This window comes from Mustela lutreola, chromosome 2 (assembly GCF_030435805.1).
Source record: "Mustela lutreola isolate mMusLut2 chromosome 2, mMusLut2.pri, whole genome shotgun sequence".
NCBI lineage: Eukaryota > Metazoa > Chordata > Mammalia > Carnivora > Mustelidae > Mustela > Mustela lutreola.
Genome location: NC_081291.1, coordinates 139,106,961 through 139,128,594, shown reverse-complemented (window position 1 = coordinate 139,128,594; position 21,634 = coordinate 139,106,961). Strand labels below are relative to the sequence as shown.

Below are 21,634 nucleotides of genomic sequence, written 5' to 3'. Positions count from 1 at the left end.
GTCTTCTTTTTAGATGTGATACACTATATCAGGGGTTGGCACACTTTTCTATAAGGAGCCAGATAGTAAGTATTCTAGGTTTTGTGGTTGGTTGGTCACTGCTGTAACTACTCATCCTTGCTGCTGTAGAGCAAGAGCAGTCCTAAACAATAGGTAAATTAATGGGTATGGCTGTGGCCAATCAAACTTTACTTGTAAAACAGTCCGTGGGTTGGATGTGGCTCACAGCTCATAAGTTACAGTTCGCTGACTTCCACAACTTACATAATACCTTACACATGTGTAAGGTTACACATGTGTGGTTACCTGGCCTTCAACTCTTAGAAGAGGGCAAATGGCTGGGTGCCTGGCTGGCTCAGTCAGTTAAATGTCCCACTGTTGATTTTGGCTCAGGTCATAATCTCAGGGTTTTGAGACTGAGACCTGCATCAGGTTCTGGGCTGAGTGCGGAGCCTGCTTAAAATTCTCTATCCCTCTCTATCTGGCCACCCCACCCCCCACCCCGCCCCTGACCACTCTGCTCTTGTGCATGCATTCTCTCAAAAAAAAAAGAAAGAAAGAAAGAAGGAAAGAAAGAAAGAAAGAAAGAAAGAAAGAAAGAAAGAAAGAAAGAAAGAAAAGAAAAGAAAAGAAAAGAATGGAAAAAGAAAAAAGGAAAGAAGAGGGCAATGGCTAGTCCCAAGACTAGTTAATAAAAGAGAGTCATGCAATGTTATATGAGGTTGTAAGAAAAGTAGTATTCTTTTGACTAATAAGGTCCTAAATTATAGTAGCAAGGGGAATATGACTCCCATATATGGATGTGTTGAGAGCCATTGGAAGAGGATTCACAATCTGATGGAAGATGTCTGAATTTTTAAAAGAGAATGCCAAAGTAGGGTGTGGGGTGGGTGGGAGAAAGAGAAAACAAATCTTGCCAGCCCATATCCTTCTGACCACATCGCCACCATCAGGATATAAATCTTCCCTCTTCTCTCATCCAGCAGCACGAACAAATAGAACAAAGAAAGTTTATGACTCATGCCTATGGCAGGGACTGAAAGGGTTTCCAGGTCATAGGACGAGGACAAAGGCTTGCTATGGTTGGTGAAGGGCCCCTGCTGGAGAAGGAAGATGGGGACCACATAGAGAGAGAAACGAAGTGAAAGCATAGTAGGAGTAGGGGAGAAGGGGGGTGGGGGATGATACACAAGGTGTCTATGGGAACACTTTCCATTGCTAAGGGAACATCCATGGAGGAACAACCTCAAAGACTGGTCATTGAAGCCTAGGCTAATGGACCATGCTCAGAGATGAATCAGTTTGATACGGGGGGCAATGGTGAACTTCTTTCCCCTAGTAGAGTCGTACAGTTTGGAATCTGTCTGCAGGAATGCTTGAGTTAATAATTATTTGACTGCCCTTCTATGGTGTACATGTGTGTCTTCACTTGGCCAGAGAAGGGGCATAGATCATCCCCCGGCAACACCAGTCATTGGCAAATATGAGAGACAATGAATGATATAAATGAAAACAAGAGAAGTCAAGAGAATTCTGATGTGCTATTAGTTTTATGATCATAAAACCACAGAATTAGACAGGATTGTGAAAGAGTATCTGACCTGGTCTCCTGCCCTTAAGAAAAGTCAGTCTTTTTTAATGATATGTCTGACAAAAGACCAGGCATTCCCCCTCAATAAGCCATTCCAGGTCTTTTGTTTTTTTGTTTCTTTTTCATTCTGGCAGCCTAGAAATTCTTTGTATCCAATAGAAATGTCTCCTAGTTGAATCCCATTTCCCCTTATTTGATCTTCTCTGCTATACACAAAACAAAAATCCTTTACCATTTTAAAGATATAGTAAAGGATCATGTATTATGGTGTCTGAACACCAGGAATATTCACACTACATATCATGATGATTCTGCTAGTGTTGGCTCAATGGCCCAGATCACTTTGTGCAGATAGGGTAGTGGAGATTATAATAGACAACTAACTGTGGCTATTTCAGGTGAAAGAATTCCTATGCTTTATGAAATAAAGGTCATTTACTACTGCATTGAAAATACTACTGTTGGGGCGCCTGGGTGGCTCAGTGGGTTAAGCCGCTGCCTTCAGCTCGGGTCATGATCCCAGGGTCCTGGGATCGAGTCCCACATCAGGCTCTCTGCTCGGCAGGGAGCCTGCTTCCCTCTCTCTCTCTCTCTCTCTCTGCCTGCCTCTCTGTCTACTTGTGATCTCTCTCTGTAGAATAAATAAATAAAATCTTAAAAAAAAAAAAAAAAAAAAGAAAATACTACTGTTGTATAGCCCCAGACAGACATTTGGAAAGGAAAAGGGCTGCAAAAGCAAGCAGACATTGAAGAATCTCTTCAAGTGAAAGGAGGATTCACATCTTTACTTGTGCTGGAAGTAATTTCAACAAATCCTATTAGCAACTTTCTAACACTCCTTTCTGCAGACAATCAAGAATTTCACAATAAGTAAATATGGTTTGCCTTTTTATTATTGCATATGGCTTTTTTGGAGGATTATTTTAAGGAAACATGCATCATAAATTATACTTTTTACAGTGTGAGAATTGAAAAGCATAACCTATTTGCTTTTAAAATCATTAAATATTTAGGGTTTCTCATAATGTGTTACATTTTTGTTGTTGTTGCTTTCACGTAAACCCAGATATCTTTACCTGATGCAAAATGACAACAAATCCTGAATTCATTCTTTATTTGATGTAGTTTTATTAGATAAAATGTTCTCTAATTGTACAAAGCTTTTATATTTATATATTTATTTGATTATTAAACACATCCCATTTTAGATACCATTTATAGTATTTATCAGGCTAGGCTAGGTTATGCTACGGTAGTAAATTAACTCTCAAATCTCAGTGACCTAACACAACAGAGGTTTCTTTCTTGCTCACATCACATGTCATATTTGGATCAAGGGTGAGGTCTCTTCCGCACAGTCTTTTTAAATTTTAAAGATCTTTTGTTTGATCACAATGTTCTTTTGAAGTTCAGAGTGATCTTCTCATTATTTGTGTCACCCCTCATTCATCTTTTCTTAGGTGAATTCCAATTTTGTTAGCCTTTTCTATCTGTTAGCATTCTTACATGTAGACAAAAGAATCAACCCTATGTCATTTAAATGAGAGGGATTTTTAAGGGAAATTAGAAAGTCCAGGTAACCACTGGAAAGGCTAGAGGAACAGGTTCTAACCTATGTTACCACCAATCCCAAAACCTAACTCTCTTTGTTGCAATTGGGAAGCTACTGTTCCCACTTTTGTCCCCAGAACAATGACATCAAAGCCTCCTGTGCTGGCAGAATGGATATATGGACCCTGTCTGTTTTTCAGGTAGTTTCTAATAGATGCAACTGAGAGCTAGAAACTAAGTTCCAGAAATTCACCCTAGACTCAGAGGCTAGGGAGATTAAGAAATGTTTAATTTTAGAATTTACTTTGGGAAGACAGAATTCACAATGTGGGAAACTATCAAAATGTGGGGTGGTTTTTCAAAAGATTTGAGGCTGCCACAAATAACAGATGATTACTATACTTTCTTTTATAGAACTCATTTTCTTTGTACTTGTAAATTTCTTTTTCTGTTACAGGAGCAATATAACTAGGGATAAGAAAGAAGCACTCATATTGCTGCCACCCTAACACAACTACGGTTATTATTTTGGTATATTTTCTTTCTGTCCCTTTTCTTTGGAGAATTCTCTTCTATAAAACTATGTAACAGTGAATACCGATTTCCTAGTGAAATATTAAAACAGACATTTTTCCTCATGTTGCCATTATCTTTAAGGGCATGAATTTTAGAGGCCGTGCAATACTGCAACAGTTGGAATGGCTTTTTTATGTAAATTTACTATGTAAGTATAATATTGTGGTACCAAGTCAATAAGTATAACTTTTCTAATTAGAGTTGTATGCTTATTTATGTTGTGATTACATCAATATCTTGATGGTTATCTTATTTTACAGTTTTCATCAGGTTATCTTATTTTTGAGTTTTCATCAAGATGTGTGACCTCACAGAGACATAATCCAAGACTCAATGTAGCCAGGAAAAGAAATGTGACATTTTCAGGCAACTGTTTCATTTAAGTACAAAAACATAATGTTCACTCTTTAGAATCTTTAGAACAAGGGGCTTTTAGTATGTATCATCCACGCTGGCAGTCAGTCTTCCTTTATGAGATGCCAGATAATTTTAAAAAATTCCAGATAACTGTTCCATTATTCATTTGCTTATGTCATCATAAACTTAATATAATTTGTAACCATTATATACAGCAAAATCCAATTTTGTTGAACTATACTCCCCAAAAGAAAAAGTCACACACACTATAGCCTTAAGAAAAATCCATTAATTCATTTGAAATATATGTAGTGTGCTGCACTCACTATTCCAAAGAATTCTGCTAACCACTGTATGAACACAATGATACCATATAATTTCTGCCAAAGGAACATGTAAAGTCTCTGATCAGAAACTTTTTTTCCCAAAAAGCAGCAGTATGTTATATTGCTTTTTAAGTTTAAGTAAGGCACTAAAAGAACATTGGATTGATAGAATTTTCACAATTCTAGCACTATGTGACTTTGGACAAGTTACCCAAACTCTCCGGGCCTCAGTTTTCTCATTTGTGTTAGACTAGTGAGAGCTCAGGTTTTTCATCTCTGACATTCTGAAAATGATGAAGTATTAGCATTCTTCAGGCTGTCAGTGGTTCTCTACCACAAAAGAATATTAAACATATTTGTATTTATTATATGTATGTATATTTACACATAGACAGACACACACACATATAAAAGATCCTGCTTTAGAAAACTTACAAAATGGGTATCCCATGTAAGATTCATGAAGTACTAACAGAACTTTAGAATCTTTCATGAAAAGAATAATTGTCCCTGAAGATTTGATAATGCTTGTAGTCATAGAAGTCTTAATCTGTTTCAATTCTGTGAAAATACCAATTAAGGGCTGGGCAAGATTCTCTCAGATGGAATCATTTAGGCTCATGTAGTTAGAGTATGCAGTTAAAAGAGAACAGTCAACATTTTTAAGTGACTATTGGGCAGCCAGACTCTGAATAAGGTGCTTTTCAAATGTAATCTCATTTAATCCTCACAGCAGTCCAATGAGGGAGTTATTATTCATTGTTTCACAAGCAAGAAGAGTGAGACCCAGGAGGCTAAGTAATTTGTGCAAAATGGCAGAGCCATTTTCTCACCCCAGTCTGTCCCAACTCCAAAATCCATGCTACTACCATCCCAACCTACTTTGTAGAGCTCTCTCACTGGACTTAATTAATAATACTGATATTCCTCTTATGAAATTATCTGAACTAATTTCTCATATCCTGATGTGGTCAAAAAGAGCAAAGTCACTTAAAGAATAGATGTGATCTTCCGAATAAAGTTACAATATAACATTACCTAAAATTTAGTCATACACACACACACACACACGTATATACACACACACGGATATGCACTGGCATTAGAAGGCATCAGTAATTAGGGCATAAATAATTCCCTTTATATTCTGGTTTTCCTATGTATCTTTCTGAAATGAGGTGAAGAAGAACTTTCTCTCCTGAATCCCTGGCTGCTCAAAGTTGGAGTGAGTTTTTTTCTGAGTCTCAATCATTCCCAAGTGAACCCCAAAGTAGTTTCCTGTTTTCTCTAAGCTTCTTTTGAAGGATCCTTATTTGTAATCGTTATTATTAACATGCAATTAGTACATCAAGCCTGCAAAGTCTTTTACAATGATTATTGAATACATTTTTCTAGTCTAGGAGACCAACATTTTACAGAAAAGCAAAATAGGATGTAGATGTTCATTTCCTTGGCCAGAGTGACAGAGTGACTTTCTGCAAACACAGCCAAAGGAAAGCTGAAGCAGTCTTGGATTTTTAGGAATCTCTGCTCCTTGAATGATAACATTTGACAGTTGCACTGATCCTATGATTGCAGAAAACCCACTTCACTTTGCAAACAAATCAGTGACAGAAGTGCCTTAAACAAACAAACACCCCCAACTCCCCCCCAAAATCCAACAAACCTAGAGTTCCAATTTATTACTCAGAATTCATTCACCTTATTTTCTGGTTATTCTTCAAGTGCTTGTCCTTGAGTTAATTGATAAAAAGCTGCTGTAGCTCTTCATTCTTATCTTTAATTTGTGTACTGATTTCAAAATGAGAGATGCAAGGCTATTTGATGTACAACAGACTTCCCTGCCACTGTTTTGGTTTGCTCTTTTAAATTCTGTATTAACATAAGACTTGATGCTAAATAAATCTGAGAGAGAAGTTGCAGCTCTCCCCAGAAGCAGAAGTCTTTCTGCTATTTGTATTTGACTTCGAGCCAGATCCACCTCAACATAGGTCCCTGTTTTTAAATCAATATTTTAAAATTCACTTTACTCCTCACTTTTGGCAAGAGGAGCTTTCGTCTTTTAACCTTTATGATGACTAAGCTGAATGTGTCTTTGATTTGGATGAAAAATTATACAGCTAAAAGAAGGTAGCAAATCTTTGCTGTATGGCTAATAAATAAGACCATAGCATTTTATATTTGATTTCATGATGTTTTGGATTTGTAGTTAATAAACAGACTCCAGCATATTATAAATAAAATGCGAACTTTATTTAAAATGTTATATTAGGTCATATGATAATTTGGCAATAATTTTTATAGCTACAAAGGAAATGAAACACCAGCAGAATTTATTTAAGAAGCTGTGTCATCCTGTACATTTAGGATCAGAAAAATAAAACTGTAGTAACAGAAGCACTAGTATGTTTTATAGGTAAAATCTAAGCAATACTCTTCAGGATGATTTATTGGTAATTTTACAGATGAGATATTCGCTAATTTCTCTGAAGTATAATTTAGAAAATTCAGAAGACAGATAATTTCATTACTTCACAAATATTGGCAGTTCTCCTCGCAATTGATTTTTCTCTGAACTATCCTTTAAGGATGTTTTCTTAAAGTTAATTATGATGATATTTTACAACTAGTTTTATTTAATCTTTTGAATTAAATTTCCTCTTTAAAAATATTTATGTAAGTTCAGATTTCTTGGGAAATCTGGAATAAGTGGGAATAAATTTATGAAGCCAAGAAACAACACATATATCTAAAGTGTACATAAACACAATTTAAGCATTTCTGTTTGATGGCTCTAGTGTGATGGACTTTATCGAATTAGGAAAAAATTGAATTAGTAAAATGATGTTTCTGTCACCAGATCAGTTAATTGACTCATTTCTGGGCAGAGGAAGTGAGACTGCCCATACGCAGTAATCATTGGACTGGGGATCTGGAATGACTGGGTCTAAACCTGGCTCTCTTGGCGAGGCACTAATGTCTATGTGTAGGATCCTCACCAATATACTGTCATAATGGTATCTGTAGATATAGGTGGATGGTAAAGGGTCAAGGAACTATAAAATGCTTTGAAGGCTGCAACCTGAATGTTATTAGATCATAACATACAGAGTAGACAGATATTAAAAAACTGCTCACTCATTACTGTCATGTTTGAATGGATTTCCTAGGATTGAGAAATTTACTTAGCTAAATATAGAACCCAGTTGCTGGTGTTGGAGGAAAACTGCTATGCTAGGGAGTCTAGAGCAATAGTATGTCAGTCTCTAATATAGCCTGGATATAGAATTATATATTCTACTTGACTTTCCTTATTCTGGTGTCTTTCAAACTGGTCCTCTGGAGATTTCATAATTTTAACTTTGAATTATGTATTTTAATATTACTTTTGGGCCCATCCAATCTTAACAGGCAGGGAAATATTTGCTTGAATCCAATCACAGAAACATAAATGGTTCCACTACAGACTGGTTTAGCCAAGACTTTCTTACTACCAGTGCTCTGATTATTGTGTCACTGACTGCTAGGAGCTTCAGTTTTGGGACTGATTTGGTCATGTGAATTTGACTGTCTTCCCAACAGATGACAGTCCTGGGAATGACCTTTCCTCTCCCCCCCCCCCCTTACAGAAATACCTTCCTTAGTAGCACTCCTGAGAATCTCCAGTGTTAAACAAAGTTTCAAAATCCTGAATATTAGCATAATACACATAAGCTACATGATTACTAAAGTCTCTTCTAGTCCAAGTTCTACAATTTAAAGGGAAAAAAAGCTCTTCCAGCAGTTTCTCCCAGTGGATGGCACCCAGGGTTGACCTGCAGCTGTGTGGCAACTTCCTCATTGTTCTGGAGATGTGGGAGTTTTCGAGAGACCCGGAACACAGAGGTGTTAATGAGGCAGCCCACAAAGAGAGATTATAGGAGAGGCCAGGCACTAGAAGCTGTTTGATTTAAGGTAGTAGAAAGTGACAGGGCTTTGGCTAGGGTGAGGCAGTGAGGCACTTGGGACGCAAAATTTTAAAAGGTACCTACTCTCAAGGGCAGCCAAAGAGTGAGTGCCTCCTTGAATTTTGTACCCCAGCAGTCTAGCCCTGGGAAAAGGTCTTAATGAGGTCTGTGCCAGGGAGAAAAATCAGCCACAAACCTGGGAATCTCGAAGCTAGGAGTGTAAGTTCAAGAAGCCAATCAAATCAAAGGAAGAGCTAGACAGAGAAATTCTCTGTGCTCTGTTGTGAACTATCTCTGACTTCAGGCTACCAAACTCCAGCAGTTTCAGAGCCCTAATGTTGCCTGCTAATCCCCTGCTCTCCCAGGAGCACCCACAAAAAGCAAGGAACAATTCCAGGAGTCAATAGAAATAGATGTGAAAAGGGGGTGGGGGGAAGAGCCAGGTCAAAATGAATTACATACACAAAGCCTTGGCCATGGCATTCCTCCTAGGCCAACACTCCCTCTGCTGGGCTGGACATGGGTCTTGACAGAGGCCTCCTGCCAGGTGGCTTTAAAGGTGTTGGTTGTACTCTGAGGGACCCTTTAACTCTCTTGATAGTTACTGTTCTCTTTGCAGAGTCTAGGGTAGCTGGATATACCTAGGGTAGCTAAGACCAGTTTTATTTCACAAAACTGAACTTAAAATTTACAACTGAACTTAAATTTCTCTTTCAAGTTTCCATTCTGTTCAATAGCAGAAATAGAGTTCAGTAGATTACAGATAAGCTTATTTCCAGTTTATCATTTCTGGTAAACTCCATGAATTCAGAATTTCCCCTTTTCTTTCTCTGTTCCCAGAGTGGCATCTACGTTCTAGGGACATGGGGTGAAGTGTTGGGTTCTTGGCCACTGATGACCTCCAGCCTGTCATTCATAGCTATGTTTATGACATGCCTATCATCTTCGATTCTGGAAACCTGTAACTCCCTGACTGTGATGATGCTCTCAGAGCCATGTCTTCACCCCTCTTAGGGATTGGGAAATTGTTGGACGTTCTCCTGTGCCATTCTGTGGACTCCATGGGCTGTGGAAGACTTGGGGACTGTTAGACACATCTGGTTGCCACTTCTGCCCTTTCCTGTTTACCTGGCCGCATCTAGGCAGTGAACACAGGTCCCTCTGCTCTCAGATTCCCAAAATTGACCTGGAAATTCTACCAATCATCATGACCCTTCTCATTTCCTCTTGGGACTTAACCATATCTTGGAGGGGCGTCTGGGTGGCTCAGTTGGTTAAGCGACTGCCTTCAGCTCAGGTCATGATCCTGGAGTCCTGGGATCAAGTCCCACATCAGACTCCCTGCTCAGCAGGAAGTCTGCTTCTCCCGCTGATCTCTCTCCTCTCGTGCTTGTTCTCTCTCTCTCTCAAATAAATAAATAAAATCATTAAAAAAAAAAAAAAACATATCTTGGAGACATTCTCTCTTGCTCTCTTATTTGACTGCTCTCTTCAGCTTAGAGAATTGTCTAACACTACATTGTCCAACATAGTAGCCACTAGTCACATATGTTGAGCTCTTGAAATGTGGCTAGTCCAAAATGAGATGTACTGAAGGTAAAAATGCACACCAATTTCAAAGACTATGAGAAAAAGATCATAAAATATCTCCTTATAGTTTACACATTGAAATGATCATATTTTAGATATGCTGAATTAAATGAAAGAAAGTATTATAATTAATTTTACTTCTTTCTGTTCACTTTTTTTAAAAATGCGGCTACTAGAAAAATTTTAATTATATTTGTTTTGGACAGAGCTCATCTAACAAGTTTAAGGAAGTATCAGGGAGTGAACTGAGTGCTGCCTCTGCCTTCACCCCAGTTTAATCTGTTGAAGCTCTAATCCCCAATGTGACTATACCTGGAGATAGTACCTTTAGGTAGGTAACTACTGTTTACTGAAGTCATGAGGGTAGGGCCCTAATCCAATAAGGTTGGTGCCCATATTTGAAGAGGAAGAGGCACCAAGAAGGCACACATAGAAGAAAAGTCATATAAGGACACACAGAGAAGGCATCCGTCTGTAAACCAGAAAGAGAGGACTCATCAGAAACCAACTCTGCCAGCACCTTGATCTTAGATGTCTAGCTTCCAGAACTGTGAGAAAACAGATTTCTGTTTAAGCCACCCAGTCCATGGTATTGTGTTATGGCAGCCCTAGCAGACTAAGACAAGAACGGAAACTATTCTGATATCATGTCTCCTTCCAAAATGAAGTGTTTATGGCATTCACTTTGGCTTTTGATCCTCAAAACTCTTTTTGCCTATTGTTTGTGCCAGGAATTTTTAAAGTCTAATTTGAAACTCAAAAGTCTAGTTTGAAAATGGACTCTTTAGTTCTGTGTTATCTGTTTGTAACTTTCCTTCCCCAAAGCCATAGAAACATCTACCCTCTGCTGCCTCAAATTGAGGAAAAGGTCACAGAGCAAAAGGGAAATATAGAAAATAAAAAATACACTGGCCAATATAAAAATATCAATCTGCTATAGGAGTTGCTTTTTTTCCTTTCCTTATTCTGTCAAAACTTGGGAAGATCTGATTTCATTTATTTGGTCTTTCATTAATTTGCTCTGTATTTATTGCCCACAGATTGGTTATGTATATTTTAATGTGAATAGCTTTGAGAGAGCACTTGCATTAAAACTTTCAGATCTTCAATTTAATAATGAAAGGTATTGTTTTCGTTTAAAGGAATTGAAAGTATCATAGAAACCTCATGGTAGCAGTGGAGAGAGGTGGTTAAAGGACTAAAATCCTGCTGTCCACATCATTACAGCTCAGAAAGTTTTGTTAGCTGTAGAGGAGACCTTGTTGCCCAACCCCAGGAGATCCTACTTTGTCTGAAGTCCTGAAATTCCTGGTGTAACACGCATAACACACACAGGGTCAGGGTGGTCACTGGGGGAAGCAGAAAGCCAAGTCTTGCACTTGGATGGACAATCCTGGGTTCTTCCACACTTTGTACTTTTCTGATTCGCCAGGCCTATGAGGTCTTATTGCTCTCACTGTACTAGAAATGTCTGTTTACTTCTCTGTGAACCTCTAGAAAGCAGTAAATTACAGGCTTCACCTCTGAATATTCCTTATCCAATAGGTACCATATAATAGGGGCATAATAAAAGTTTTTGAAATGAAACAAAATGTAATTCATGAATCCTCCAAGTTCTGCCATCAGATCCTCACTTCAGGCTTCTCTAAACCTCTCTTCTCTGCTGGCCTGGACACAGGTCAAGCATCCTCCTCTAGCCCCTTTAATCTTAACCAACCTTTTCTCTTCTTTATAAAAACAAATTCTTTTACAAATTGTTTAATTACCCAAGTACTACATGAAGATATCCTCGGTGTAACATAATAAAATAATACAAAGAAAATTTAAATGCCACTCTATGGTAAACCCCTTCATTGGGTAGTACTATGGGAATAACTTTCTAAACCTTCTCCCATACATTTTTATATATGCAATGTGTATCTTCTAAAATAGATGAATTTACCATTTGCCACAACATGGATGGAACTAGAGGGTATTAAGCTAAGTGAAAGAAATCAATCAGAGAAAGACAATTACCACATGATTTCACTCATATGTGGAATTAAAGCAATTAAACAGAGGATCATAAGGGAAGGGACAGAAAAATAAAATAAGACGAAATCAGAGAGGGAGACAAACCATAAGAAGCTCTTAAATATAAGAAACAAACTGAGTGTTGCTGCAGGTGAGGTGGGTGGGTGGATGGTCAACTGGGTGATGGGTATTAGAGGGTACTTGATATAATGAACACTGGATATTATATGAAACTGATGAATCATTAAACTTTATCTCTGAAACTAATAATATACTATATGTTAATTGATTGAATTTAAATAAAAATAAATAAGATATATGTGTTTATGTTAATTTATTAGTGTTAATAGGTATTATATATTAATACATATATTTAGTCTATGATTTTATGCTGTTGTGTACTATTTCACTACTTGCATTTTTTTCACTTAGTAAGTTGATGTCATTTTATGTCTCTATACATACATGCCTCTCTTTCTTTTTTTAATTGCTGCAAAGTATTCCATAGCACAGATGAACCAAAATGCATTTAAAATATATTTAAATCTTTAAAAAAATATATTTAATCTTTTCTCTACTGATGATCATATAGGCTGTTTGCAATTTTTCACTGTTTATAAGCAATGAAGCAATGAACATCAACTTGTATACCTGCTTCTTCGGGCACATCTACAATTTTTTTTTTTTTTTTTATGATAGATTCTTAGAGGATTACTTGCTGAGTTAAAGGTATATTTAGGTGCTAGAGACAATCCTGAGGAAGAGGCTTTCTTGGCCATTTGCCATATAATTACTTGTAAACCAAACGGACTTACTAAACTGTACTAGGGTAGAATGGCACAGCAAGACTTAGGCTGTTCCAGTCCAAGGGGATAGTTTATGTAAATTATGTGACCATAGACAGACTATATGATGTCCTTTAACATCCCTTTAACATACTGTGGCAATCTTCCTCCATTGCATAGCAGTACGGAAAATGTCTTTCTAAGTCTTTTCCCATACATTTGCATTGTATCTTAAGGATTTTTGCATGTTTGCTACTTTGTAATACCTCTGCTAATGAATAGAGGAAGCTACCCTCAGTACTCCAAATGAGGAAGGAAATGTTATTATTGGATATTATTGTCAATCACTTGTTCAAAAGGGGGGAAGTGAGTCATCTCAAGAGAATGAGTCACCAAGTTATAGCCAAGGTGATAAACCTCAAGATTTGAATCTCTCTGCTCCATGGACACAGTTAAACAGTTAATAAGGAAAATCTTACACCTGAGTGGTGAGAAACCAGAGTGGGTACTACCTGAACACTTAATGTTATCTTGAGGGAAAAAAAAGTAACATTCCTAAAAACTTTTCTGCTGTCTCCTGAATTTTTTTACTTACTGATATATATATATATATATATCAGTAAGTAAAAAAATATATATATATATGAACAAAAACATGATTAATTATTGAGGTTTTGGCAGGAGGATGAGTATAATCCTCTAACCACTGAATCAAAATTCTCTGAAAATACTGTATTTTAAATTTTGATAGATAGATTGCCAACCCTCCAACAAACCTGTATCATCATTTGTACTCCCACTGATATTGAATGTGTCTAACATATTATCAATCTTTTAAAGTATTATTTGATGAATGAAAAATGGTATCTTACTAGTTTAATATGGATTTCTCTGATGACCAGTCACATTCAGCATAATTTTATATACTTTTTAGGCATTGTATATCCTCCTCTCTGAATTATATGTTCGTATCCATTGCTTATTTTCTAATTGATTCTGTATGCCTCCTTTATTGATTTGTATGGGTTAATTATATATTATGCATATGGATCTTTCATCATACATTGTTAATATTTTCTTCTAGCTTCTTTTGGTCTTCTGATTTTGTTTAAGATGTTTTCATACAAAAATTTTAAATTCTTACACAGTTAAATATATTAATCAATATTAATTCTTTATAGGATTCACAATTTTTTTACAGTTTTAGCTTAAGTAGTCCATCTATAAATTATTAACACATTCTTCAATATTTTCTTCTAATATTTTATTATATTTTAAATGTATTTTTAACTAAAATTCTGAAATAAAATTTAACTGAAAATTTAATTTCTGACAATACAATGAAGTAGGTGTTAAGTAAAACTCTTCCCAGTATAGCACATGTAAAAATGCAGTATAAAATATTAGAGAAACCAAACAAAACTCAATAAATATTTTTTGTATGTTTGTCTGAGGCTGAGCTGGTGAGAAATTAAGGGAGTTTTTCAGAGGCCAGAAAAAAAGGAGAGAACAACAATCTGTAGAGTTAGGAAGCCCTGAGTGTTTATATGATCCCTACTGGCCACCAGGCAAAGTTTTAATGGGCTCACTGTACCAGGGCTGAAGATAAAGCCTGGGCCCCAATCAAGGTGGAAACTATAATGAGTTAGAACTTCAAGGATGACTCAGCGGCCGAACTAGAAAAATTCCACCCAGCAGAGGGCATTAATGGTGATATATGCCAATCTTTTTATGTTTTTGTTTTTATTTTTTTTAAGGTTTTTTTTTTTTCAAGATTTTATTTATTTGACACAGAAAGAGATCACAAGTAGGCAGAGAGGCAGGCAGAGAGAGAGAAGGAAGCAGGCTCCCTGCTGAGAAGAGAGCCCAATGCGGGGCTCAATCCCAGGACCCTGAGATCATGACCTGAGCCGAACACAGAGGCTTTAACCCACCGAGCCATCCAGGCACCCCTGTTTTTGTTTTTTAGAGAACGATTGTGGGTGCATGTGGTGGTGGGGAGGGGCAGAGAGAGAGAAAGGGAGAGAGAAAAATCTTAAGCAGGCTCCATGCTGAGCCCCATGTGGAGCTCCATTTAATGACCCCAAGATATTACCTGAGCCAAAATCACAAGTCAGTCGCTTAACCAACTGAGTCACCCAAGCACCCCTATATTTGCCAATCTTTTTTATTTTTTTTAGATTTTATTTATTTATTTATTTAGTTAGTTAGTTAGTTGACAGAGAGACAGTGAGAGAGGGAATACAAGCGGGAGTGGGAGAGGGAAAAGCAGGCTTCCCGCTGAGCAGGGAGCCAGAGCTGAAGGCAGATGCTTAACAATTGAGCCATCCAAGCACCCTATATTTGCCAATCTTATCTGTGCTCTGGACAGAGCTGAACAAAGAGAAAAAGGCTTAATCATAAATCTACTTTAACATGTGTTTAGAACCCAAATTCTTATTAACCATACATTCCTCAAAGCCCTAAGTCAGAAATGTCATTAGTGACATTCCACCAATAGCTAAAGGAAATAAATCCAAATCCTCTTCAAAAGAACAGTCATAGGGCATCTGGGTGTCTCAGCTGGTTAAGCCACTGCCTTTGGCTCAGGTCATGGTCCCAGAGTCCTGGGATCGAGTCCCACATGGGGCTTCCTCTGCTCTGCGGGGAGCCTGCTTCTCCTTCTCCCTCAGCCTTTCCCCCTCCTTGTGCTCTCTCTCTCTCTCTGTCAAATAAATAAATAAAATCTTTTTTTAAAAAAAGAACAGTCATTGGGGCATCCGTGGCTCAGTGGGTTGAGCCTCTGCTTTCAGCTCAGGTCATGGTCTCGGGTCCTGGAATCAAGCCCTGCATCAGGCTCTCTGCTCAGTGGGGAGCCTGCCTCCCCACCCCCTCTCTACCTGCCTCTCTGCCTACTTGTGATGTCTCTCTCTCTCTGTCAAATAAACAAATAAAAAATCTTTAAAATAAAAGTCATTACATTCAACTTCACATACACATTTTCAAGAAATATGACTTCAGATATACAAGGCAATAGTAGAAAACACTGCAAAGTGAGACATTAAAATCTTCAAATAATGAAATGATCTGGTACAGAATAAAATATAAGCGTGTTTAATATATTTAAAGAAACATTTTAAAAGATTACTGGAAGAATGTCAAACTATAAATTGTCAGTTGACCACACAGGCTTGAAAAAGAATCAACAGAAGCTCTACATATCAAAAATGTAGTAATTAAAATTAGAAATTCAAGGGGGCATCTGGGTTGCTCAGTGGGTTAAACCTCTGCCTTTGGCTCAGGTCATGATCTCAGGGTCCTCAGGGTCCAGGGATTAAGCCCTGCATCAGGCTCTCTGTTCAGCAGGGAGCCAGCTTCCCTCCCCCTCTCTCTGCCTGCCTCTCTGCCTACTTGTGATCTCTGTCTGTCAAATAAATAAATACAATCTTTTTAAAAAATTAGAAATTCAGGTAAATTTAGAAATTCAGGCATAGAAGCACAGTTGAAGAGATAATTCATGATGAATGGGAAGAAATTATAACATTCAGAAAAAGACAACAAAGAGGGTGAAATTATAAAAGAGATAATGGCTGAAAATTTCTTGAATTCTGAGGAAAGAATTTCTTCTTTCTATTTGGTGATGAGAAACACCAACATACAGATTCAGAAAACAGAACTACAAACTACAAACAATAAATAAAAAGAAATCACCTAGACACATTACAATGAGACTTCAGATACTAAAAGTCAGGAGACTATATTAGAAGCATTTAGAGAAAGAAATAATGTATCTGTTAAGGAACTATATTTAAACTGACAAGAGATTTTCCCACAGCAACAAATGGAGCCAGAAGATGGTGGAATGGTACATTTAATGTACTAAGGGAAGATAAATGTCAAACTATACTATTATCCAGTGAAATAATCTTTCAAACATGAGGTTAAAATAAAGTTATTTTCTGACTAAAAAAATGGAGAGCTTTTATACAGCAAACCCTTTTTAAAAGATCTTCTAGAGACTATACTTAAGAATGAGGATAAATAAACACTGGAGAAAGCCCGAGTATAAGAAGAAATGGTGAGCAAAGAACATGGTAAACATGTAGATAAATCTAAGCAAGCATTTACTGAATAAAGCAATAATGACAATGTTTGCTTTGAGGGTGAAATAAGTTAAGCTAGACAAACCCAAACAACAATAGCATGTATCATGAAAGAGTGGTAAAAAGGAATTAAAACACTCTAAGGTCCTTGTATTTTCCTAAACATGGGTAATGTTATTGGTTATCTTCAGGTGTTAAATATGAATGTTAAGATTTCTAAGGCAATTTTATTCATTTTCTATTGCTACACAGCAAATTCCCACAAATTTAGCAGCCTAAAGTAATGTACATTTATATTTCACAGTTTCTATGGGTTGATGGGTCAGGAGTCCAGGCATGGCATACCTGAATTGTCTGCTCAGGGTCTCACAAGGCCACAGTCCTAAGTGCTGACCAGGCTGGGATTCTCATCTGGAGGTCAGGGTCCTCTTCAAGCTCATTCAGATTATCAGGGGAATTTAGTTTCTAGTGGTTATAGGCCTGAGAGCTCAGTTACTAGAGGTTACCCCTCTTCACAGGCCATTAACAACATGACTGCTTTCTTCCAGGCCAGCAGGACAAATCCAATGCTTTGAATTTCCCTTCTCAGGAAGGGCCCTGTCTCTTTTAAGGTTCTACTGATTAGACCACACTCATCCAGAATAATCTCCCTTTTGATCGACCCAAAGTCAACTAACATGAGACCTTAATATTTTAAAAACGTCTTCACCTTTGCCATATAATTTAATGAGGAGAGTAACATCACATTCACAGGCACATCTGCACTCATAGAAAGGGAATTACAAGCCACATGATGGGAATTCAGGAGGCTCTCTAAATTCTGCCTACTGCAGTTGAATTAGATTCCATAATATCCAAATCAGTTGAGGTGAAAAAAAGGAAGGGAAGAAAAATTACAGTTAATTGAAACAAAGATAAGGGAAAAAAACACTTAAGTGGGATAAACAAAATATAAATAAAATGGTAAATAAATACAATGTCAAGAAACTATATTCTCCAGACTAAGAGTGTCAAACAGAATTTGAAAAAAAGTTTATATTATTAAAAGAAATAGATCTCACCATAAGAACACAGAAAGGTTGAAAGGACAAGCAAACACTAACCAAAAGGAAATTGAGGGGGTTATATTAGAAACAGGCAAACTCAAGAGAAAAAATATTACTAGAGATCAAATACGTCATTGCAATTGAAAACATGGTCAATCTACCAGCAAGATAAAATTCTAAACTTGTCAATACTTAATAAAGTTGCTTCAGCATACAGAATGCAAAAATTATCAAAGGTATGAGAAGAAATGAACCACCGTTAGTTGCCACTGTTAGTTGGCAAGATTTTACAAGTCCTCCCTCTTTGGTCAATAAGTCAAGCAGACAAGGTCTGAATGGGCAATGATTAAACCTGGCCTAAGAGATAGAGATACAGAATAGTGTACTTAAATATTAAAGAATACATATTTTTTTCAAACATATATGGAACATTTACAAAAAGTGACTATATACTAGGTCATAAAGCATCTCAATAAATGTCCAAGAATCAATATTTCTTACCACAGTGAAATTAAGCTAGAAATAAATCTTAAGAATTTAAAACTTCTGTATTATGCAAAGTTAGAAAAATACTTCTAAATAATTGATGGATCAAAGAAAAAAATGTGTAATGGAAGTCAGAAAATACTTAAAACAACTAATAAAAACAATGAATAAAAAATGTGTGGCATGCAGATAAAATGATACTTTGGAGAAATTTACAGACTTAAATGCTAATATAAGGAAAAGAAAAAACTGATAATTAATGAGACTGAGAACAGATGAGAATTTGCCATAAGCTATTATTAGAAACAAAAATAAAAGCAATAGGAGACAAGGCAGAGAAAGCAAAATGTGGAAAATAATAAATAGCAAAAATTAAAGAAGTAGAAAATAAAGTAAATAATATACTGTTTATATATGTTACTTTTATGTATTAGTAATATATTACTTAGATCTTTTTACTCAGTAAATATTACTTAGGTAATAACATATTACTTAGAAGTACATAATAAGTACTACTAATTATATTTTACTTATACATTTCTTTTTATAGAAACTAAAGACTAAAACCAAAAGCAAGGAATGAGTAACATTAGTTCCGGTTAAAGGTTATTTCTCTAGGGAAGGAGAGAAATGTAATTATTTAGGGGCATTCAATGATATTGGTGATGTTCTATTTCCTTAGCTGTGTGGGACAGACATTGGTGACCCTTTAAATTTTTACTTCTGTTCTTCTTTAAAATGCACATATATATTATATAATCTTTCAGACTGTGATATTTCATATTTTTGTTAAATTAAAAAAAGTTTTAAATAAGATAAAGCAAAAATCTTTTAACCAAGTCTGCTCCAGAGGAGGATAAACTCATTGGTTTTATGTGTAGCTTTCTGAATTATTTTCTATGCATATATTGAGAAACATGTAGTTTGTTATTTTGTGGGGCAGGGTTAATAAAATAAAATTTTGTTATTTTGTGATATTACATCAACTGTACTATTTTAGAATTTGTTGTTTCCTCTTAATACCTTTTAGCAAGCTCTTCCTTTAAATATATGGACACTTATCTCATTACTTTTTGGTGCTACACAGTATTACATGGTCTGGGAACATTCTTTATCTACTCTTCCTCCCTCTGTCAACCAGCAAGCATGGCTGTACAACAGTAATACACAAACTTAGAATCCTGGTAGCTCAAGACCAGTTTCACTTCGTGATCATGACACCTGTCCTCTGTGAGATGATGGTCCTCATGTGCAGCTGAAACAGAGAATGCATGGAGATTCTGTTCCAGGCCCTTTCTGCCCAAACTCTTAGGGAAGCAGCACTCTACAGAAGAAATAGTTTGATGGAAGTGAAAGCTGTGGCTTCCATGATGGGCCCCCACAATCTGGACTCTATAAGAAAGGCCCAAATCTTCCTGGAGGATAACAGGTTATTCTTTGCCGATAACCAGCATGACTCACTGGGCCTCAGATTTAGCACCATACAGCCGCCCTGGGAGGCTCCCTTGATTTAAGACTGAATCACAGATTGTCCCACTAACCTTAGTCGCCTCTGTGCTCGTTTCCCTCTAGAACTTGCACAGTACTTGGCATATGACAATTAGTCAATATTTGTCTAACTGCTGGCAAAGGGATATTTTCTGAATATATTTGATTTCTGTAAGTAAACCCATAAAATTAAAAAAATTAAAATTTTCCATACTGAATTCAAGAGAAAGGCACATCATATAATCTGTGAATTTGAAGTATTTCTTACTTTTTGGTATTTACATTTCATACTGAGATTTCTACAAATATTTTCATACAAACTTATGTGTATCTTTTTGACTTGGCAAGTATTCAGTAAAGGGTTGATGGAGCAAGATGTCCCAACATGTAGTTGGATAGAAAATTGATGGAGAATATGGAGTGGCAATAATGAGAAGCCTATACTCAACAAGGAAGACATTTTCAATGATTAACAAGGGCTTTGTCCAGAAAGTCAGATTTCAGCATTAAGGATGCTAGCTTAGGAAAAAATATGGCAAATGTGAGTCAGGGTTCCTGTTTTAGGAAGGGACTGGAGTGCAAGAAACTGAGTTACAGACTTGAGTTTAACAGCTGGGACTAGCATGTATTTCAAAAGGCTAAAAAAAAAAAAAAAAAGCAAACACAAATACAAATAAAATTTAAATAGGCAATTGTTTAGTTGTTAAAATTAGGATACCATGTTATGACCAAGTTAGTGGTTAGGATAACTCTGTATAGATCTTAGGAGGATTGGAGCTGCTTAACTACTTGATGTTTCAGATAGGGATTGAGACAATTAGATTCCAAAACAGGATCAAGTGGGAGCACCTGGGTGGCTCAGTTAGTTAAGGGTTTGACTTCGGCTCAAGTCATGATCTTGGGGTCCTGGGATTGAGCCCCACTCCGGGCTCCTGACTCAGTGGGGGGGGGGCTGCTTATTCCTCACCCTCTCCCTCTGCCTCTCTTCCAAATTCAAGTCCTCTCTGTATTTCAAATAAATAAAATCTTTAAAAAAAATAAAAGAGGATCAAGAGGCCTCAACTATGGGGATAAGTGTTTGTAGGACGAGGGACCATGTTGTGTCTGATAGCAGCAACTGAGAATGACAAATAGGATACTATGCCCTTCTTAAACTTCTAAGTGTCTGTATTAGTCAGAGTTCTCCAGAGAAATGAACACACACAGATATGGATATGTAGAAAGAGATATATTATGAGATAGTGACTCATGTGATAAAGGCTAAGTCCCATGATCTGCAGTCTGCAGAGGATTTACATCCAGTCCAAACCCAAAGGCTGGAGAACCATGGGAGCCAATCCTGTAAGTCCCCCTCTGAGTCAGCAGTCCTCAGAACCAGGATTACTGATGTCTGAGGGCCAGAGAAAATGGATGTCCTCAATCACACAGAGAACAAATTCACCTTTCCCTCGAATTTTTCTTCTATCAGCCCTCAAAGGATTGGATGATACCCAATGGTGTGGTTGAGGATAACCTTCTTTACTCCATTTACAGATTCAAATGCCAATCTCTTCCAAAAATACTTTCACAAGCACACCAAGAGTGATGTTTTGCCAGCTTTCTGGGCATCCCTTACCCCAGTCAAGCTGACACATAGATTAACCATTCCACAGACATTTGTTATGGAGCACAGTACTTTTTCCCACAGAGCCAAGATACAATTTTATACTCCTTCTCAAAAAAGTTATTAAATATAAATCTCATTTGCCCAACAAATATAAACCTGTTATCCTTATGACCAGTAATAAAATAATAAC

General features: G+C 36.8%; 1 protein-coding gene across 2 annotated transcripts in view; it reads left to right on the top strand.

Moving 5' to 3' along the window:
- Positions 1-21,634, top strand: part of LOC131824918 (vasodilator-stimulated phosphoprotein-like) — a 113,568-nt gene that overhangs the window by 54,675 nt on the left and 37,259 nt on the right. The gene's annotated exons all lie outside the window — the stretch shown is intronic.